The 23,411-nt window shown below is 39.6% G+C and overlaps 1 protein-coding gene across 10 annotated transcripts in view; it reads left to right on the top strand.

Annotated features, from left to right (window-relative positions):
- The first annotated feature begins 3,767 nt into the window (after window positions 1–3,767).
- Window positions 3,768–23,411, top strand: part of FAM172A (family with sequence similarity 172 member A) — a 527,455-nt gene continuing 507,811 nt past the window's right edge. For 3 of the 10 annotated variants that reach the window (XM_036768410.1, XM_036768414.1, XM_036768394.1), the window contains exon 1: window positions 3,797–3,872. The gene's annotated coding sequence lies outside the window, so the exon portion shown is untranslated. Of the gene's footprint in view, window positions 3,873–3,924; window positions 3,988–4,403; window positions 4,423–15,505; window positions 15,547–23,411 lie in introns of those variants that run through there. The other 7 variants (XM_036768382.1, XM_036768374.1, XM_036768417.1 and 4 more) reach the window with 7 other exon arrangements.

Genomic DNA, 23,411 nt, shown 5'->3' with positions numbered 1-23,411 from the left:
GCTTTGGGATAATGCAACTATCACTGGGTTGTCCCTTGATTCTCTCCCCACCTACCATTGCCGTGTGAGGCTATAAATGGACAGTTTCTACTCTCCTCTAACAGTGTGTGAAATATAACTTTCTCTGGAACTTCCTGTGAGGGTGGTTGATGCATCCAGGCAGCCAACAGAAATGGTGAATGACCATTCACGGAAGCTAGAGCTTGCTACTGGCCAGATTAATCTCTTCTCTGAGCAGAAGTGAGCACATAGAGGTTCTGAGAGGAATTTTCCTAGCTTTGGTGGCAGGTTGTGTTGGAGAGATTGGGAGCTCCTGGGTTCCTCAGTCAGAGCTAAGTCAGGTAGCAGGAGGATTTTCTGCATCATAGAGGATGACCATTAATGGAAGAACTCCAAGCCCTGGCTTGGCTGGTCAGAACTCTAACAGAGTTTTCCTGAGCTATCCCAAGTGATCATTTCTGACATCATCAATGTGATGGAACTTCCAGCCGGTAAGGCCCTGATTTGAAGGTAACAGAAGCAGGAAGAGTGGCAGCAAGGCTGAGCAAGGCTCTGGTAGTGGGGGCAGTGAAATTGTGATATCAGCAGAGGTAGAACTTTTGCATGTAACCTTTTGCTTACTATAATCTAGAACTTCTTAGACCCCTCCACATCGCTGCCAGTAAACACAATATGAGAGTTAACTGCCAACTTGTTCCCAGGGAAGGCCTAAGGAACTAAGTAGAATTGTTGGGAAGAGATGAGATTGGTTCTGTGTAACTATCCAGCCCCCACGAAAGAGGCACTTCTTCAGCTGAGGCTTCTAAAGGGTCAAAGATTTGGCATTTCCCTCTTCCCTCTTAATGGGGGAAGATCCTGCTAGGTGGGCTAGGAGACCCTGAATGGGTGTTAGCACACAGTGAGTCTCCCCACACTGAGCTGAGCACCAAGAGAGGCTGCAAGCATGACAGTAATGACTTCTTAGTTACTTTATTGGAGGTAACTCTGACCACTGATGAGAACTGATGACTGTAATATATGAGAGCTATCATCTATGCTTTCCATGTTACAATTTTACACCAGTAGACCCATTATGCACTGCAAATATTTGGCATTACTAACATTTACCAGATCATTAAGATCTCGCACTTGGTCATTCCAAAGGCAGGTGAAACCTGGGATTTTTCATCTTCATTCTGCTCCATATTCCATCTCATAGGCTAGACTAGTCTTCCAAGGTGGTAAAATCATCCTTGAGACTTAAAAGAGCCAAGGACTTAGGCTCTAACTGCTGTTATAGCCTCCTAGTTGAATAAGTCAAAAGCCCAGCTCATGAAGAGTCCAGGGGCTTCTTAGTTTTGACAAATGCTTCTGATCAGACACCACCATGGCAAATGAAGAGTGAGTGGTGCTGGGTTCAAAGGAATCAATGCTGTAGCCTTGCTGAATATAATTTCCATATTATTAAATAAATCTCCTTTTGTTAAATGGTCAATGAGTGCTTGTTTTGTTCCAGTTCAAACATGAGCCACCAGACAATCTTGAGTCAGGCCTGGTGAAGAAGATGGATATGAAGGGGTGGGGTTTAGTAGCTAGGGAAGAGAGCTCTGGCCTTGGCAGCTTACAGCTCAGAATCTCAGGGACTCTGGGTAGAACTCTAAGGCAGTACATTTGCAGGCTCCGTACAGTAGCAATCATGATATGATCATCAACCCACCTGAGGAAGAGGTCAGAAAGGCTTGGGAACATGCATGGCGCAAGGGTAGGTGGTTCTGGTGTTGAAGGCAAGGTTCTGTGGAGTCTTAAGGCTGATTAAGAAGGAGTGAGGCACATTGTAGCACCCACTCTCTGAACACCAACCAGTCAGCTCTGCCCAAGGGTTTATCTTTTCTCACCTCAATAGCACATATATAGTACCATATATACTAAATTTAGAATGATACAAAGAAAACTGTGTAAGGATGACATACAAATTTATCAAGTATTCCATATTTTTTTCCACGAAATTTAGACTATATGCTCATTGAAATCAGAAACTGTCTTTTGCCTCTCTTTGTATGCCCGACACTTAGCATAGCACCTGGCACATAATAAGTGCTTTCTCTCATTTGGGGTCTACGAGCAAAGGCTGAATGACCACTTGCTGCATATATTGTACAGGGGCTGCTTTTTCCTGTACATGTCAGACTAGATAGTCTCTCAGATTCCTTCTGCCTCTGAATGATTGTGTGACTGGGGAGGGGGGGTGGCGGGGGAAGGAGTTCAGGTATTAAGGTCATGCTTATAAGAAATGCTAAAAATACAGCATTTTAACCTTGCCCTATTTCCCTTTGTAGAATAAAAGCTCTTTGTGGGCAGAAAAATTCATGCTTGCCTTTGTATCACTAATATCAGGCACGTTGCCTTGTACACACTATTAAGCACTTGATATTTGGTCAAAAAAATTTGGAAATCGTCTACCATATAACTCTTAATTTCTACAAATTAAATTATTTTTGAAAATATCCGCCATATCACATCTACTAAATAGGTCTAGGGATACAGTATTGAAGGGGCAGCTAGGTGGCCCAGTGGATAGAATGCACAGCCCGAGGTCAGGAAGAGTCATCTTCCTTGGAGTTCAAATCTGGTGAGAACAAAACTAAAACAAGGACCTATGATGTAACTGCAGTAAGGACTCCCCAGTGGGAAAGGTTTCTCTACCAACATGGCCCCTCAGCAGCTTCTCTGCTACTTAAAGAGTATTAACAGAGTTAGATAAATTAGCTGACTTGGCCAAGGTTAGTTACACAGCTAATGTGTCAAATGACTTGAACCCAGGTCTTCCTGGCACAACAAGTAGGCCAAGTGATCTCTTCAGAAATTGTTCTAATTCTCATGTGACAATTTCCATAAATGAAAGTTAATAAAGGGCAACTAGAGGAAATGTGTTTAGAATGGTTAACTGGGAAGAATCAAGGCTAGGCATCAGAAGAACTCAATTATTTGTTGAAAATGAATTGTCTCAACTGATTAAAAAGTTCACTAAATTTCCAGATCTGCTGCGTTCAGTCTCTGAAGTCAGATTTAGGGTGAAAGGGATCTTAAAGATAACTAGTCATAGGTCGCAGATTTAGAAGTGAGGGAGCTTGGGGTTAACCAGGCCACTTTACAGATGGGACAACTGAGGCCCAAGGGATGTCCGTAAGTGAAGAAGCAGCTTTTGAAGCGCTCCGTGGCAGGCAGTGCATTTGTACTCAAGCTCGCAGCACTGGAAGGATTCGAACCCGTCTTCTCTGCAGGCCGGCTCTTTTCCTCTCCCTGCTTCGGGACGCGGGAGCTTCCTTCCCGCACTCCAGCGGACGCTTTCGGGGGTCCGCAGCGCACAGGCTTATTAGGAGGGAGGCGGCTACGAGCCGGGGCCGCTCGGAGCCTCTCCCCGCGCTTCCTGACGCGGGTGTCGGCGCTGGACGAGGCCCCGGCCGCCCTCTCCCGGCTCGTGAGCGGACCAAGTCGCTCCAGGAGCAGGGCGATCGTCGGAGGCCTCTGGGAGGCCCACCCTCTCCGAGGCCCACCCTCTCCTCTCCCCTCCCCGCCCCGGGGGACCGAGGCTGCAGTCGCCGCCGCGCTCCGTCCCTCCCGAGAAGGTCAGGTCAAGGCCCGACGGCAGCGGAAGAAGACGCAGGTTAGGTCCCAGATTCCCAAGCTCAACGCGCGCGCGCACGCCGCCGGTAACCGTCACATCGGCCGCCAATGCGCACACGCGCACCGTCCGCTTCCGGGTTGGCGGCGGTAGGCTCGATGACGTCAGATGCTCGCCGAGGACCCCGGAAGTGCAACTTGAACTCGGCACTGGCGCCGCATCCGGGGAGCTGAGATCACAACAAGCGCACGAGTGAGTCCGGCCGGAGATGGTGAGGCGCCCCGCCCCCTGACCCTCCCCTTCCCCCGACCTCCCTGGGACGCCCCCTCCCCCCACGCCTCCCTCGTCCCTGCCTCTCGGGTCTCCCCGGCAGGGGTCTAGCCCAGGTAGGTGCCGCGGCGCGGCGGCAGCTGTTCCGCGGGCCACGCCGGGCTCCTGCCGTCCCAGGGCCCGGGGAGCGGGGGGGAGGGTTGGCAAGGTGGAGGGGGGGACGGGGGGAGGGGCCGGGCTCCCGGGTGACAGCCCCGGGCACGTGCGAACACGCCCCAGGGGGCCTCCTCCAGAGTGCTTCGGGCCCCGACGAAGGGGTAGCGCTGACGACTTCTGCACCCGATCACGGGATGTCATTTGTGGCCCCCTGGAAACGGCCCCGGGAAGGCGGGGAGACTTATGTGTGACTCAGAACTCAGTGCCCGAGCGTGAGCGCTCCCAGGGCATGGGCTCCCTGCTAGAGACAGTCCAGAAATGACCCTGAAATCTCTGTCTACGCGGAGTGATCCCAGAGAGAGACTCCAACCACTGCTTAAAGTGGTGTTTTCACTGTAACTTGCTGGTTCTCTTTTTGCGGGGGAGGGGATGGGGCTCGAATTTGTGAGTTCTTGGCATAGGGAACTCTTCCTGTAAGGAAACTTCTACCTACGCACATTAACTGTTAGCATTTTATAGTTTTTAGAGTCTGAGAGCTTAAGTGACTTGTCGAGGGTCACAAAGCCAGTTTTTGTCAGAGGCAAGACGTGAACCCAGGTCTTAGTGTTTCTGAGACCAGCCAGCACTATCCTCTGCACCAGCAGTTCTCAAACTTTTTGGTTTCAGAACTCTATTACAGTTAAAAATTATCGAGGATCCCCTTTTTGAGTTTTGACCTCAAGACCCCCTGAAAGGGGAACCACACTTTGAGAATTCTTTTACACTCTCAAAAATTAGTATCTCCTGTAGGTGGACTATATTCATTTTGCCATAATAGAAATTAAAGCATCTTGTCATTATGAAATAATATTTTGACCTCAGGACTCCCTGAAAGGGTCTGGGGATGACACTTTGAGAACTCTTTTACAAACTTAGAAGTTAATGATCCCTTCTTGTAGGCTATGACTATCAATTTTTGACATATTAGAAATTAAGACATCTTATTAGAAAAATAGTTTTGATTTCAAGTGCCCCCTTAAAGGGTCTGGGGAACCAACTTTGAGAACCACCGTAATACACCGTGCTGCTTTCTACTTTAAAGATTAGTGGGCTTTGTAGTAAATTTTAATGGAATTACAGTACTTTAATATATGATCGCCTTAGTTGAACTTATTTTCAGAAGTAGCTGTTGGATTGTAGGAATACAGGACTTCGAGTCGGAAGAGTTACTGCCGATTATCTGTATGGCAGGGCAAGTTACTTAACCTCTCCCCGTCCTCTACAACACCAAATGTGGAGCTTGCATCCTCAGCTGGAGTTCCTTTTCCCATGATGAAGACACAGATCTGGTCAAAAAAAAAAAAAAGCTATCCCTGGTGCTGACACTGATGGTACATCACTGAGGAACTCGTTCCGCCTCCATTTCTTCATCTGTGAAATAGGGATAGCTTAATACTTGTCATTGCGTACCTCACAGAGTTGTTTTGAAGAAAGTATGTTTTAAGATGGAAAGCACTAGATAAATTAACTATTATTAATACTATTTTACTTTGAAATGGATTTGGGATACTATTCTTTTTTCCAGTTAGAATATGGTATTCAGAATATTTTGTCAAGCCAAGTCTGCTTGGCATTTCTTCACTGTAATTCTGTGAGGTAGATAGTGACAGTATTACTGACAAACCCTGCTGTTTATTACATGTTACATGTTAATTTTCCCCTAGTGTTTTGAAAAGGTGTATGGGGTAAATTGTGGGTTTTTTTTTCCAGGTCAACCAGTTTTCTGGTGCAGCTTATCAAATAATTAGTAGTTGGTATTTCTGTAAGTTTACAAACTGCCTTCCATATGTCATCTCATTTGATCATAAGAGCCTTGTAAGGTAGATATATTACATAAATTATTAACCTCATTTTACATGAAGTTTGGAGAGGTTTTGTGTTTTGCTCATAACATGTAGTTAGTAGGCATCAAAAGCAGGATTCCAACCCAGTTATGTCCTCATTCCAAGTCCATTTCAGTCACCACTATACCACATTGCCTTTCAAAATAAGCGTAATTTTCTCTTTATCATAGGCAATTATGATTGCCGTAATTATTCCAAAGCAGTTTCAAAGAAATGTTATTTATCCTTAAACATTATGAGTTATCCCGGAGTGAAAATTGTTAACATCAGAAGCTGGGCCACAGTGACTTGCTTATTTTAGGTTTCAGTGGCAGAGGTGGCACTAGGTCCCTGATTTATAACCAAATACTCATATAGAGTAAAACAGCAGTTAACCCAAGTTGGGAGTTCAAGGGAAATTGGATGTGAATAAGCCCTTTAAGGCAAGGACTGTTTACTTTTTTGTCTTTGTATCCCCAGGGCCTATTATTGGGCCCTGTACATGTAAGTAGTAGGTGCTTAATTAGCATTTATTGAACTGAAATTCATAGGGGATCATATAGACCAGTACTGCAAAACTGAATGGTTGATGGTGATGGCAGTACTGGCAAACTCTGGACTGTGTGAGTGATACTAGGAGGAAAAGTTGGTCTGTGGAGCTCTACTTACCTATTTATTGGTGGCAGCGTATGGTAAGTCAAAAACAGGCTTTTCCAGTTTTTAGTGGTATGGTGACCTTGACATGAAACTGGGATGAAAGGACTAAATTAATGATTCTTCAGGATAAAACACCTTTCTGAATTTAATAGGATATGAAGCAACTTATTTCATAGAATCCAGAGCTGGAAGGGACCCAGTGGTCATCTAGTCCAACTTCCTTATTTGGAGACCTAGAAATGTTAAATGACTTGCCCAGGTATGTAGAGGCAAATGAATGGCAGAGGTGACATCTGATGATTTTTCTACTTTGCTGTCACCTTTCCTGTAGCTCAGTTTTTCTAGCTTGTTTCTACCTCAGTGAAGGAATGAATGAGCCAGTACACATGTTTTTAATTAGAGTTGTACAATTGCTTTAATCTGGTTTTAGAACCACATGGAATATATAAAGTAGCCCTAGGTAGCTAAGCCTCAAGTGATATGTGTACCCTATTGTAATATCAATTGAGTTGGGACTTTCTTACTGTTTTAAAATGATTAATTGTCTTTGAGTCTTACTAGGTGCTAAGCCCCAAGCCCAAACCCCAATTAGGTGCTAAACCTATATGGATGTGAATTGGTAACCAAGGTGGGGACCCAGGTGGGGCTAACTAAGGGAGGGCCTAGTTTACACATGAGTTTGAGTGATAGGTTTGGGACATCAGAGGCTCTTAGACCACATGTGTTTAAGTCACCTCTTTGTGACAATTTTAGGTCACTTGGGTGAGTCTCATGTGTGACTCACCCCTGACCCTGAAAAAGATATAAAACCAGAGGTTGGCTTTCTCGTCTTTGGAGCTCTTACCCACAGCAGTGGTGGCGCGAGTGACTCTGGGCCAGCCCACGTTATGAGCTCCTGGGCTGAACCTAGATGTTGGTAACTATGAATCAGTATTTGGTCTGTCTGTCGATGTTTGTAATTTGTTTGGGGCTCTCACTCGTGCTGATGCGGAGACTCTGGGCAGCTATAGCTAAGGGCCCTCCAGCTTGTAACCTGGATGCTGAGACTTTGTTAAACTCTGGTAACTATGTGTTGGGATTTGAATTAGACAAGGTCTGTCTGTCAATGTTTGTACTTTGTATTTTGCTCTGAACTGGTCTTGTCCCCTGAACTAAGTGAATGATATTTGTATGCTGAATTAAAGTAAGCTTGTCAACCCCTTAACGTTGCTTTCCTTAGTTAAGCAGATCAAAAGAACCTGTGCTATTGCAGCATGCTGGTAGCGTTCTTGTTGTTGGAGTTGTGTTGGTCTTTCATCCTCCCACAGCAGCTGCTAGCCGGATTGTTGAAACACCTATGGCGAAATGTATCTAGTCAATCCTTTTCAGAGATACCTGTAAATAGGAATCAATTGTACAAAGTTCTAGTTTGTCTCCTCTTCTTCTGGTACCGTTTTGTTCCATTTGCACTGTTTCATAAGGATTTTTCAAGATTTCTCCATGTTCTTCATACGTGACAGTGTTGATTATAGTATAGAATCCCATTATATTAATGTTCCACAAGTTATTTAACAATTCCACAGTTTTTGTACATTTAAATTGTTTCTGGTTTTTTTCAACCACAAGTAACACTTGCTATGAAAGTCCTTGAACATGTAGCATTTTTCTTGTTTTCAGGGTACATTCCCAGCTATGGGATTATTGGGTCAAAAAGGATATTCTTTTTGTAACTTTATTGCTTGCTGCCATATTGCCCTCCAAAATATTGTGCAAGTTTTCATTTTCACCATTAATGTATGTCTATACCTGTTTTGTAACAACCCTTTCAGCAATGGATTTCATTGTTTTTGGTTATTTTTTCCCATTGTGATGGATGCTCTTTAAATTTAAAATAACCAGTGGGCAGTCACCATGTATTTGTTTGCTTTTGTAGTTTCCACAGTATATGAGAGGTGGGTTGGGTGACAACTACTTTTACCTCAGGAGTGTAAGGGATTTATATGCTCCAAATATGCCATCAAAAAGCAAGTGCTTTCTGTCAGTTACTGTGCTGGGGATTAGATACAAAAAAAAAATTCTTACTCTTAAAGAGCTTACATTCTATTTCAGTAGACAACATGAACATATATAGGTATATACTAAAGAAATATAAAATTTATAAGGTAGTTAAAGAGGGAGAGTATTAGCAGTTGGGGGGAACCTTTGCGGTTGGGGGGTCTTTTGTGGAAGATGATGCTTGAGCTACATCTTTAATAAACATGGGGATTCTTTGAAGTGAGGAAGGAGTTTGTTCCAGGCATGAGGGGGTGGCCAGGGCAAAGGAAGAGATATGAGAGATGGAGTGTCATTTGTGAGGAACTTGCAGACGGCCAGTTTGGCCCTAACGTAGTCCAGACAAGAGCTGAGGAATTCCTGTAAAATAGTGGCTCTGTGAGTGAGAACTAGATGTGAAGGAGAGATGTTGTGATGCCAAAGACAGTTGGTTTGGCCTTATGCTTTGTTGAGCAATAAGGATCTGAGTGTATATGAACATTGGATTGAATTTCAATTATCATTATTCACTGATATCAGGGTGCAAATGAACTTATGCAAATTTTAAAATGCCTAAAATTTTTTTTCAAAGCTTAGCCCAGATGTAGTGATGATTAATAACAATCAACTTTCAAATGTCTGTGCTAATGAAGGCCTGCAATAGTTTGGATAATTATTAAATCTCTTAAAATTGACTTTGGAAGGTGTTTTTGTACTTGTATTTGGAAGCATGTGCTATTTGGAAACCTTATTATTCCTCTGTGTCTGTAAGTTAGTTCATAAGAGAAATAGCCAGTAAGAGACTTCAGGCAGTTATAGTATTTATCAGTGCACAGAGAACATGTGCCGTGGGTCTCAGGCTCTCTCTATTTTCCCCCAGGGACAAAGTGGACTGGGCAACCTAGGACAGAGGTCAGTCTGAAATCAGAGGACTTTCAATCTCTTCACCTTTCCTTTCCTGGCACCTGGTTATTAGGATGGATTTGATTTAAAGTGAATACTTGTTGTTTGATATAACCTAAATGCCTATTACTTACAACTTAGATTGAGGGGTAGATTTCATTTCTATTAGACCATGTAATCCAGTATTTTAAATTTTGTTTGATATAAGCCCATTTATTCATTTATTTTACATAAATAATTCACTTTAGTTAAATTGTGAAATCAACACATTTTTTCTTTCCTTTTCCCCACTTGATGTCTGCATTTTGGTGCCCATTCTAGTGTTTTCTTGTCCCTCTTTTCCTCTTTCTTCCTCACTTTCCTCAACAAAATTTTATTCTTTGTTTTCTCTGGAAACATTCCTTGCTCTCTGATAGATTGCTGATTTGCTGAACTAACTTGTGCTGATGAATTTGATTGCTGCAAGTGGTGGCTGCACAGTATTATTGGGAAAAACAAAACAAAACATTGAATTCATAATTAGAAGACTTCTACTTCTCAATACTTCTGTAACCTTAGGCAAGCCCCTTAACTTTTTTGGGCCTCAGTTTCTCCATCTGTAAAAATGAGGATTAGAGGGTTTCTGAGGTCTCTTCTAAACCTATGACTTTGTGTTATAGTTAACAGGTAACATTCTCACTATCATGAACGTCCAAGCTGAATAGTCTGAATTATAATACAACTTTCTGTTTTAAAACTTTATTATTTATTAGGAATAGGACTTGTTCTTCTCTTCCTTAATGAATTCATGATCTCATAAATATGGGTGGATTATGACCAGGTCATAGAACAGAACTTTGTCTTTTTACAGATAAGGAAACTAAGGTACTGAGAGATGAGATATTAAGTGACTTGCCCAAGGCCACACAGATAAATAGTTAAGTGGAAGAATTAGAATTCCTCCTGGGTCATTTTTTCATTTTATAGGACTCTTTTACCATAAAACATCAATATGATGCCCCTTTACTCCGCTAGAGGCTTTTGTTTGAGGTGTTATTGACATTGTATAGATGTCAGTGCAATAATTAGGCTATCCATTTATTATTAGTTGTTATTGCTAACTCCTGGACCATTTCCTTTTATTAGTTTGTTTATGTCATCACTGCTACTATATTTCAAGCCTCTTTATATCTATTGTATCCGTTGTTCATTGGATCAGCTTCAATACTAGTTCTTTGGAAATTGCAATTTTTGTTATTTACAGCCTTATTCCCAGGAGAATATTGCTGTTTAAAAATGGATTTTGCAACTACTACCTCTTCCCAAACCCAGACATTTAAATGGTCTTATTTAACTAAAACAACTTTATTTATTGTCAGTATTTTTTTTCAACAAGAAACATGTATATTTATTTTAACAAAACAACCATATGTGTGTGAATTTTTAATTGTTTTAATTATGAATATGAAATGTATTTTTTCCTCTCTGGTCAGCTTAAAATATTGGGTTATACAGGATTACTTTTTATTGTCTTTTTCTTGTTTATTCATAGTCTCCCCAAAGGAAACTTTTTTATTTCTAAAAGATTTGTATTTTGTAATGCGTTTTTCTAAAGCAGGACTTCTTGGGCTCTGTAAACTTTTTATTAACATATTTTGACAACTATATTTCAATGCAATTTGTTTTCTTTGTAATCCTGTGTATTTTATGCATTTAAAAACATCATTCTGAGAAGGGGTCCATAGGTTTGATCAGACTGCCAAGTCCATGACACACAGATTGTTAAAGAATCCCAGGTAAAGCAAGAAAACATGCTTTGTACACACATGTAAGAAACTTTTTCTCTTAAAGTATGGGTAATCATCTCAGTATTTCCTTCAGTAGTTTGACAATCCAGTTAATCACTAAGCATTCATTAAGTACCTACTGTGTGCCAGGCGCTGTGCCAAGTGCTGCCCTTGCCATTAAGGAACTTACATTCTTGCTGAGTAACCAACATGTACATCTCTGGGCATATTCAAGATTCCTTAAAGTAGATACAAGGTTACCTTACAGGGGAAGGCAGTAGCAGACATCTCCTATGAAGGTTATGTCTGAGCTGAATTTTGACAGAAACCTGTGATTCTAAGAGACAAAGAGTAAGGATGGGAGAGTATTCCAGGCCTGGGAGACAAGCATTGCAAAGCATTGAATTAGAAGATGGAGTGTCACATAGAAGATCATAGAGTTCATGGAGAAGATTGAAGGATAAAAAAAGAAAGGAAGGGGCCAGGTTGTAATGAACTTTAAATGCCAAACAGAGGCATTTACATTTGATCCTAGAAGACATAGGGAGCCATTGGAATTTATTGAGTAAATAGATGACATGGTCAGAGCTGTGCTTTAAGACAATCATTTTGTTAGCCATGCGGAATATTGGTTGGAGTAGAGAGAGATTTGAGACATGGATATAAAGTAGGAAGCTATTTAAATATTCCAAATGAGAGGGAATGAGGGCCTGAACTAGGGTAGTGGCTACCTGAATGGAAGGTGAATAAATGAATGAATAAAAAGCATTTATTAAATGCTTATTATGTACAGAACATTGTGCCAAAGGGCTTGGGATGCAAATAGAGAGGTATGATACTCTCAAGGAACTCACGTTCTAATGGGGAAGACACTACATATGGAAAGTTTAATCTCTAAGTCACTTGGAAAAGTGCCATGGTCTTCAGGGTGCAATGGCAAAGCAGATGGTCATGACTCTTAAAAATGTCATTAAATGAAGAGAAAGGGGTTTATATGAGAGGTAATGTAGAGATAGAAAAAACAAGATTTGGTGATTCATGGTATATGTGGGGTAAGAATGAAGCATTGAGGATAACACCAAGTTTTGAATCTGGGTGATTAAAGACGGAGTAGTAGGGAATTCTGAAGAAGGGTAGATTTGGGAGGGAGGGAAATAATGAGTTCTGTTTTAGACATACTGAGTTTGAGATGTCTACAGAACATCCAATTTGGAATATCCAATAATAGGCAGTTGGTGATATGAGACTGGAGCTCTGGAGAGAGACCAGGGCTGGGTATGTAGATCTGAGAGCCAGCTGCAGAGAGATGATAATTGGAATGGGAGCTGATGAGGTCCTTAGAGGGCCCAGGACAGAGTCTAAGGGTATACTTATAATTAGTGGGTTTGCCTTGGATGAAGGAGATTGAAAAAGAGTCACAAGTAGGAGGAAAACCAAGAACCTTCAGAGTCACAAAAACCCAGAGAAATAAGAGTATCCAGAAGGAGGTCAGCAGTGTCAAAGGTTACAGAAAGATCAAGAAGGATGAGGACTAAGAAAAAGTCATTAGATTTGGCAATTAAAAGAGAGTTGGTAAGTTTGGAGAAAGTTTCAGTTAAGTGATGATGTCAAAATTCATATTTCAGATAGGTTTAGAAGTGAGTGAGAGAAGTGGAGGCACAGAATACATACGGCTTTTTCAAGGTATTAAGAAGAGAGGTACAGGAAGATTGCTAGCAGAGATGATGGGATTTAGTGAGTTTTTTTTAAGGAATGGGGGAGACTTAGATATACTAATAGGCTGAAGACAAGAAACCTGCAGGTATAGGAAGATTGAAAATGAGAGAGAATAGATGGAGGGTGGGGATGAAAGTGAAGGAATTCTGGTGGAGAAGATAGAGAATGATATCAAGGGGTATATCTCTGTCCATGGGTTAATGTCAGAGAGAATAGCCCCCTCTTTATTAGAGACTGGAGTAAAGTAGATGACTTGGGAATAAGGGAAGTGGGTGCTTGAAGTGAATGACTGGTGTGATTTTGTTACTAGTATGACTTTCTTTAAAAAAATTAGAAATTTTTTTTCTCTTAGCCTTGAAATTTTTGATATTGTTGGGGAGATGATTGTCATTTGACCTTGGTGCTAGATTTCCAACATATTGGCAGTAAAATTAACTGGATGTGGTCCAAGTCTTGTTTTGACATATTTAAAATTACAGAATGTTAGACTTGGAAGGAATCTAAGAGATCATCTTGTTAAACCCTTTCATTTTATAGATGAAGAAAATAAGGACTAGAGGTTAAGTGACTTGTCCAGGGTAAGATAGGCAATTAGCTATGGAGCTAGGTTTAGAATCCTGTCCGCTAGTGAAATGCTTTTTTACCAAAACATTTAAAAAAGTTTTCTAAAAAGATTGTGTGCATGTGTGTGTGTTTCTCTAGTGCTATATAATTATTCTATCATATCTTTGAAGTTTAGTACATTTTAAAGCTCTATTATAGATTGATGAATTTGTACAAAAGCATTTTACGCAGAAGACAGGGAACTGGAAGATACAGAAAGACTGCAAATGAGAGAGAGAGATGAGGGGAAAGATGAATAGAATCAGATTTAAGTTAAACTCATTTTGAAAATTACTTTTTGTTTATGTTGATTATAACTGTTAATCACTTTTTCAAATATTTTTACTTTAGTTTGACACTTTCTGGTGTCTGAGATCCAATGAGATAATATATAAAGTGCTGCAGAAATGTTAGTTATGATGATGATTCTAATAACATGGACTTTTATTTCTGTTCTCTTTCAGGGTGAGATTTATCATTCCTTCAGTTTCCTCTAAGATGCCTCTGGCAATTAGCATTTCTGAACTTTTATTTTAAAAATTTTCTATGCTAGCTCTCCAGTGGTCTTTTATCATCGCTGAGACTGCTTATTTTTTCCTTCTTGCTCTGCACAGTGTCCTTGGATACATTCTTGTTATATCTTTCTGACAATATGATAACTTGAGAGATGAAAGGGATATGAACCTTTAGAGATGAGGAAACTCAGACCCTGAGAAAATCAAACAGGAATGTGTTTGAGGAAACAGGATCTGTGATCCTGTGGAACGGAAATTAGAATCATCTAGTTGAGTTCCCTCCTTTTACAGCTGAGAAAACTGAGGCCCAGAAAGGCAATGCCTTGCTCTAGATCAGACAAGTATCCCTTTTGGGATTTGAACATAGACCTTCTGACTTCAAATCATTCTCCTTTCCATTTAGGATTTTGGCTCTCCCATATGCTTGGAATGCTTTCCCTCCTCACCTCCACCTCACTGACTGTCTTTTCTTCCTTCAAAATTGATCTCATGCATTACCTTCTACATGTAGCCTTTTTTGGTCTGCCCAGCTTCTCCCCAAATTGTCTGTATCCATTTTGTCTCTATTCTGTCTGTGTATGTTTATGTATGTCCATGTTATCTCTCCCATTAGAAGGTAAGCACTTGGAAAGCAAGGTCTGTTTCACTTTTGCTTTTGGTGATTAATAAATGCTTATTGACTGATTAATTGATTATATCTATGTGGTGAAGTAGGTAGAACTTTGGACTTGAAGTCAAGAAGACCTGAGTTTGAATGTCACCTCACATCTTTATTAGCCATATGACCCTCAGCAGTGGCTAAGAAAAAGGAAAAAAAAGATAGAACTCATTTTCTTTACTCCAAATCCTTTCTTTTTCCAAACTTCCCTATTGCTATTCCCTACTGCTGTGGACACAACAGTCAACCAGCCTCCTAGTCAACCAGGCTTACCAACTGTGTTAACATTTTTAGCTCATTCATATGCACTCTGCATATCCAATCTTGTTGCCAGATCATCACCTCTTAGCTGAACTATTTAAGTAGTCTTTTGGTTTGTCTTCCTTACTCATGTCTCTCCCAACTGCAGACCATCTTTCACATAGCTGTCAAAGTGATTTTTCTGAGGTGTAGGTCTGACCATGTCGCCCTTACCCAATAAACTCCAGTGGTTCCCTACCGCCTTTAGGATAAAATATAAAGTCTTATGTACTATTACTGGGTGAAATAAGCTTGATTTTTTTGACTTTATTGATTCTTAGTAGCCAGGGAATTGTTGGTTGTCCTTAGTTCTTGAAGAGGACTATGACATCAGGAAAATGATGACATGACTTGCAGTTGACTTTGATTTGAGTGAGGGAGGGCTGTGCAAGGTCACCAGCCTCACTTTCTCTTTCAGAGCCCTCTGGGTCCAGTGGCTTGATATTCACCAGGACGACTGGAGATGGCCCAGGATGCAATGGAAGACTCTGGCCCTTTTAGGCTTTTTCAGGTGCTCACTGTGAGCGAGGTAATGCCCATTCAGTGAATAGGCCTCTTTAAGAAGTTAATCAAAGGATGGCCCCTTTAATCAAAAACTCAAAAAAAAAAAATCAAACTGGGAGGGGAAGACCCTCAGGGTTCCAGCCAGGGAATAGGAAGGAAAGAATTTGATGGTAAAAGTTATCTAAACTTGAATATGAACAGTCCCCTTGGGAACTAGTTATTCTTTTCCCCACTCTGTTCCTTTCTCTTTTTCCTCCCTTCTTCAGCCTTAGTTTCTCTAGTCATGTTCTTGCTGTCATATACAATATCTAATGTATAATATATTGTGTCAGTAAGAATTTATTACTATGTGCCAGGCACTGTGCTAAAGGCTGGGTATGCAAAGAAAGGCAAAATACAGTCCCTGCTCTCAAGAAGCTCACAGTCTAATGGAGGAGACAGCATACAAACAACTATGTACAAACAAGCTGTGTAGAAGATACGTTGGAAATTATCAACAGAAAAGCACTCCTGAGGAAAGACTTCCTGTAGAAGGGATTTTATCTGGGATTTGAAGGAAGCCAGGAGGAGGAAGTGAGGAGTGAGGGAATTTCAGACATGGGGAGATTATTTTTAAATGACCCAAGTCAGTAAAAACTTTACATGCTATGAATTTGAGGCAAAATTTGTGTGGTGTTCACTGGTGTGGACATCATGTGTCTAAGTAAGTTAGGTGATTGTGGGACATTAGGGGGATAAGTCAGGAGGATTGACCTTTAGATTTGGGAGACTGTGAAGGATTGGGGATTATCTAATGAATGAGACACCAGAATGGTGTCTACAACAGTAGATAAGGGGAAGGGGACGTTCTTAAACTTATACATAAGTTTGAAGTGTTTGGATTTTGTAAATTAGGAACCAAGTTTTTACAAAAATTAAAAAAAAACCAATAATTTATCATTAGAATTCTTTTTAATAATGAGCTCCGTAGTCCACTTAAAATATGAAAATTTGCTTAAACCTTTTTAGGTACACATCTCCTTGTATAAAACATGATATGTTGTTTAAAATTGCTATCCTTATTTACTAAAATACTAACAAAGGACTAATCTTTTTAATAGCCTCTTTTAAAATTTGTTGTTGGCATTTCTTTAGTAGATTCTTTACTATAAATGATGGGTCTATATTTGATTGAATAGCATCTTATTTGGCAGATTTCCTGTTCTTCATCCATTAAGTTTATTTTAGATTTTACTGTATGCTACAGTTTTTTATTAATCTGAATAGCTGGTTTTTTTTATATGCATTAAAGAGACCGCTGGCAGTAGTGTCACTTATATATTACCTACAACAATGGTGTCCATTAAAAAGCATACTAGTTTTGTTGTTCAGCCTCTAAAAACATCATTCTTTCATCCCTCTGGCCAGGTCATAAGAAATATTATCAGCATTGTTTACAAAATAATCTTGCAGTCTACACTAGTCATTTCCAGGCTAGTTAAAAATAATTCCCTTTTTAAATGTAAGGTCTTGCCTCCTAAAATAAAGTTACATCACCTGATAATGGTAAAATCACAAGTCCTTAAAATATTATATTATTCTATTTAGATGCGCTAATATATTTGCTGATATAAAACTAGTTTTGCAGCAAGAAGGAAAGCAGGGAACTATAGAGATCCAGAATTAAGTTAAGAGTAGGTTCTGGTCTTTTACAATCACATCCCGTTAGACTTGATACTAAAAACATTTTGAAGATCAGAAAGTCAGAGCTGGAAGTCTTTAGTGAATCCTTCCATTTCAAATATTCCATTTTCCATGTTCCTTGCGATTTTACACTTTAGAATGAAACTTGGCCTGAGTGAAGTTTTTAAGCAATTCCAAATGTAACAACATCCTTTCCCTTTTAAAAATAGTCAATACTTTAAGTGATCTGGATTTTGGAGCCGACAGCTTAAACTCAAGAATGCTTTCTGATCTAATCAGTGAACAAACAACCATGCTGGTGTGTTTTGAAAAAGGGCTATTCATAAGAAAAATAAATAACTCAGGTATACAGTAAAATCTGAAATAAATTCAATGGATGAAGAATATGGTCAAATGAGGTACTATCTAACAGTAGAGAAGTATTACATACTGAATGGATCCATGAAATAAACAAACTCAAAAATAAGTTTGAAAAGGCATACGTACATTTCAAGACTCACTTTTTTTTTTTTGCTATGGTATCCCTCTTTATTTGAAGAGGTTATTATTTACATTTGTTGAAAAAGGATTTCTGATTGCTAGATGCTACATTTGAATGATCTCTATCATAGTCTAGGGTCTAGTTTAGAAAAGTCTCTATTGTTTGTCCTTTGTACTCTAAGAGGACCATTGACATCATGATTTTGGGGTCAAGGTACAGTGTATTTCTGTGACTGGTCAGTCCACCACAAGCTTGGGCACAAATAGTCCCTTTGAACGTTTGGGATGGAGATGTCTCTGTATTTGCATGTCTCATGTTCCCTTTGTGTTACTGTGATTCTGCTTTGCTCATGGAAAACAGTGCCTTCTTGGATGCTGACACGCCATGCTGGGTGGTCCTGTGCCAGTGTCTCCCATGTCTCACAGTTGATACTAAATCTCTGTAATAGTCTGAATGCCACATCAAATGAATTTTTTTTGTAGTGTTAGTACAGTTGATTTTCCTCTGACCTTTCTTCTTGCAGTTGCCCTATCCACATCACCTTGCAGCATGTGCCTGGTTATTTGCCTAACAGTGTTTTCTAGCAAAAGCACCCTTTTAGGGCTAGCATCCTTGCTCTGTTCTAGGACACCATTTTGGTTAACCTGTCTTTTTCGATAATATTGAATATGGCACATGGAGGTGCCCTCTTTAATTCATTCATTCTTATCATTCTATCCATCATATATAACCATGTTCAAGGATGCAACTGAGGACTTGGCAGCTATTATTAGAGCAGGAATCTACTACGATGATGGCGATGATATCAATACTGTTAATATTTCCATGTCTTATGAGCTCAGATTCTAAGCATCATTGAGGTGTGTCATTCATCTACATGCTTCTCTCTGTTGACAACTATTGCTGACTTGCACAATGGAAATATTAATAAAAAGGTGGACTAATTTGTAAAGCATTGTGATATGATGGAAAAATTGCAGAATATAGGATGACTAAGAAGGGAGGAGGTTGTCTTTAGCTATGAGCTTGATAAGGGCTTGGAACAAGGGGGTAGCCCTGGAAATGGAGACAAAAGTATAAAAGTGAGAGATGTTTTAAATAAAGAATCTGGATGGAACTTGATGACTGATGAGAGAGATGGAGAAGGGAGGCAGTCCAAGATCATAGAATCACAGAATGTTAGAGCTGGAAGGGACCTCAAAGGTCATGTGACCTGGCCTTATTGTTCAGCTTCAGCTGAAGAAACAAGTAGGTCTCAGTACTTGGTCATGCTTTAAAAATTAAAGCCCTTTTGATTAAGTTATCGTAATTCTAAATAGATGTCAAAATATTAAGCCTAAAAGCCACACAAAACATTGAAAGATCTGAAGAATTTTAATTTTTTTGTGTCCAATAAATTAATATATTTGAAATTTATTTAAATAACCTTGTTTGACCTTACTACTTTAGAGCTAGAATGGACCTTAGAAATCTAGGCCAATCCTTTACTTTTCCACATGAGGCAACAGACTTCTGTCTTCCTTAGTCACACACATAGCTAGCAAGGGAACCAGAACTAGTCTGGTTCTTGAGTCCATATCCAATATTTACTATATAATGCTGCTCAGTCACCTCAGTCAAAGTGTTCGGAATGAGCATAATAAGACAGAGATGGCATATAAAGAAAAATGATTAAGTCTTATTTGAATCAACCCTTCCATGTTACCAATTAATAAAAAGATAGTGCTAGGGAGAATACAAAAATCAATGTTATTACCCATGTTTTTTTTTAATGATAAAATGTAGTTATTTTCTGCGATTTCACCACCACCTTCATTTTTCACAGCCAGTTTTATGTCCCGTTAACTATTGTTACCATCCATTTGCTGGCCCAACTAACGTGAATATATGAAGTTGCTCACCATCAAACTAAGTTTCATAAGCAGTTGATTGTTGAAAGAGCAAAGGAATAGTATATAAAACTGAATGGAAAAAAGGGAGGTAGCATCGAAAAGACTTGAATTAAAGAATGCATTTGGGTTCTTTAGTCCTGTGTCTTCCTCTACCCCCTATGCTTATATTTCCCTCCGTGTACTTAAAACATATTCACTAACTGACTCCTTTTCTTATTCAGGTATACACCTCCATTTCTTTATGTATGCATGTGCATGCATGCTTGCACATGTGCACACACACTCTGTTCTGTGACTTTGTTCATGCTCCTTTTCCCTACTAGCTACTATTTTAAGACTTACATGGGAAGTTCTCAGGTTATTCCTAGTCTGTACTGCCCTTTCCTGAAAGAATCAATTGAGAGCCTGAAAACCACAGGCCCAGTTTCCAAAATTAAAAAAAAAAAGCCCCAAACCAGAAAACAAACAAAAGTTTTGGAGAGCTTTCATATGCTTATCAGTTTATTATTAAGGCTCTTGAAGAAACTCACAGCACACAGAACATGTTTTATGAAGTGCTAGATTGCTAATCTGGCATGATTCATTCACCATTTTTCCTTTGGAGTATTACAATAACCTAAATGGACTTCCTTCTTCAAATCTCTCCTCACACAGCTACTAAAGTAATTTTCCTAATGTGTCTTATAACAGGTCATCTCCCTTCTCAAAGGATCAATGGAAGCTCTTCTGTTTCTTCACAGCATGACTCCTTGTCTTTCTTATCCTCTTTCACATTATTCCTTCGGTAGTTCCGCTACTGGCTTACATACCATTCCTCACACACATTGCTCTGCATGAACTGGCTTGCCCCCAGAATTGGGGGCTCCGCCTCTCCACTTCCAGCCCTTAGAATCTTCCTTCAAGACTCACCTCAAGTGCCTCCTCCTGCAGGAGGCGCTGCTGCTTCTCCTCTAAAGCCACCTTTTATCTCCTCACTCTGTATCTTGTATGCACCTATTTACATACCCACTGTCTCTCCTGTTTGAATCTAAGCTACTTTGTATCCTCAGAAGATGTCACAATCGCCATTGATGTGACAAAGATGTGAAGAGGGCACTAGTTTTGAGGAAGACATTAAAAATTCTATTCTTGATATATTGAAGTTGGGAGCTATAACATTATCTGTAAGTTGTCCTTCAGGTCCCTGGAAATCCTGGTATTAGAGTTGAGGAGTTACTGAAACTGAGGAGACCGGCTAGGATTGGAGACATTAATTTGAAGAGTCAACCAGAAAATGATAGTTGAATGGAAGAGTTGAGAGAGTTAGCATAGATCAAAGCAAGTTGTTGAGAACCCCCAGGGAGCAGTGGGGAACCTGCCACCTGGAGGCCACATGTGGCCCTCTAGGTCCTCAAGTGTGCCCTTGAGACTGAGTCCAGGTTTTATAGAACAAATCCTTTTATTAAGGGGATTTGTTCTGTCTAGTTTGGATTCAGTCAAAGGCTGCACTTGAGAACCTAGAGGGCCACATGTGGCCTCAAGGCAGCAGGTTCCCCACCCCTGCCCCAGGATGTTGAGAATGTCCATAAAAACTTTATGTCTTTTAAAATATCTACTCTCTGTCATTACCCTCTGTCATTCTTTATCCACCTGGTTTTTCTTGGGCGGATAGATACGACTAATTTAATAAAAATGCATTTTTTGATACATTTTGTCTTGACATTGCAGTTATTTTCAACCTTGGCTCTCAGTTGAACCCTTGAGTGACAGAAGTGCAATTAAGCAAACACATCTGATATAGTGACTGAATCTGACATTTTCTGTAATACACTGTTATGGTAGTCCTCTGCCTCTCTGTGGTGTTCCTAAAGTCTGGACACGTAGGCAAAAATGCATATTTTCAAGAAATGAAATGAATGAAATTTTCAGCAGCATTTTATTTAATAGGAATATTAACAAATAGCATCTTCAATATGATTTCCATCATTTGTGATGCAAAGGTTAATGCTCTGTGCAAGATTCACATGAACTCGATGCAATAACTCCACATTGCCTATGTGTCCAGACTTTAGGGACACCCTATATTTATCTGTTCTCTAGGCCTTTCGTTGGTTTTCCATTATTTGGAGTTCACTAGATCTTTTCATTTGTATCACTGGATAGTGTTCTCTTGGGTCTGCTTATTTCACAGTGCATCAGTTTTCATAATTCTTTCTGTGTTTCTCTGAATTCCTCTTATCTATCATCACTTATTAGGGGAAGGAAAAAGGAACAAGCATTGTACTAAGTGATATTCTGTTGCGTTCCTATACCATTGTTTTTTCATCCATTTCCTAGTACATGTGAATCTGCTTTGTTTCTAGATTTTTATTACCATAAATGTGATACTATGAAAATTTTGGTATATATTGAATCTTTGGTTTCGTTTTTAACTTCTCTGGGCTATATGTGTAGTTGGATTGCTGAGTCAAAAGAGTCAAGGTTTGGTCACATTTCTTGCGTAATTCCAGATTGATATCCAAAACATTTGAACCAGTTCACAGTTCCACTAATGTGTGCTAGGCTTCCCCTAACCCTTTCAGCATTGATTGTTTTAATCTTTTTTAATCATTCCTCATTTGTATGCTGTACAGTGAAACTGTAGAGCTATTTTAATTTGTATTTCTTTTGCTTTTAGTGATTTAAAGTGTGTTTTCATGTGCTCATTTATAGATTGTAATTCTTTTGACAGCTGTGTCCTTTGATCACTTATGTATTTGGGAATGGCTCTTGGAGTTATGAGTGTGTCAATTCCAAATGTATACATACATACATATGTGTATATATATATATTTACATATGATATCAGACTTTTATTGTAGACATATGATACAATCATTTCTCTATCCCTTTTCTAATTCAATCTTCACTGATTTTTTTGTGTAAAACTTTTTAAGTTTTATGTAGTCAGAATTGCCTGTTTTTTTATCTTTTATGATGATCTATGTTGTTTGATTAAGAATTCTGTCTCTAGCTATAGTTGTCAAAGAACTGATTTAGTTGTCTTCTAATCTTTTTATGGCATGATGTTTTATATTTAGGTTGCATATCTTTCGAGCTTACTGTTGTGTATGTTGTAAGATGTTGGTCAAAAAAAAATTTCTGCTGAACAGCTTCCTACTTTTCCTAAAATTTCTTGTCAAAGGGGGGGTCTTTTTCCCAGGAATTTATATATCATACATTAGGCTGCTTTTTTGATTGTTTCTCTTTCTTGGTTATCTAGTCTTTTCAGATTTACTTTTCTTGTTTTTGTTTTTATTTTTTTCCCCACCACTATGAAGTAGTTTTGATGACTGTTGCTTTATAATATAGTTGATATCTAGTTGTGCTCTACTCTACTCTCTTATCTCATACTTTCTCTTGCTATTTTCCTTGGCACCTTTTGTCCTTCCAAATTAATTCTGTTAATGTTTTGCCCAGTTCCAGTTTCCTTGGTGATTTGGTTGGTAGAGCAAAGCTAACCTCTTTAGAATTCATTCTGCAATCTTTTGAGGGTTGGATGGAATCAGCATACAATGCTACCTGCAAATTGAAAAGTCTGAAAGATCTCATCAGATTTAGATTTAGACCTGGAAGGGACTTTTTAGGTTATTCCATTCTCCTTTCTATACCCTTCTCCATTTTTCAGGTGAAGAAACTGAAACCTCTAGAAGTTAAACTGTTATTTAAGGTTATATAGCTATTAAGTGACAGAGGCAGGATTCGAAATTAGGAGCTAGGTCTTTGTACTCTACTCAGTCAGTAAACATTCATTAAGCTCCTACTATGTGCCAGTTACTGTGCTAAGTGCTGGTGTTACCCCAAAAAGGGCAAAAA

The sequence above is a fragment of the Trichosurus vulpecula genome, chromosome 1, assembly GCF_011100635.1.
Source record: "Trichosurus vulpecula isolate mTriVul1 chromosome 1, mTriVul1.pri, whole genome shotgun sequence".
Lineage (NCBI taxonomy): Eukaryota > Metazoa > Chordata > Mammalia > Diprotodontia > Phalangeridae > Trichosurus > Trichosurus vulpecula.
The sequence above is the reverse complement of the archived record's forward strand: the minus strand, read 5'-3'. Positions and strand labels throughout refer to the sequence as shown.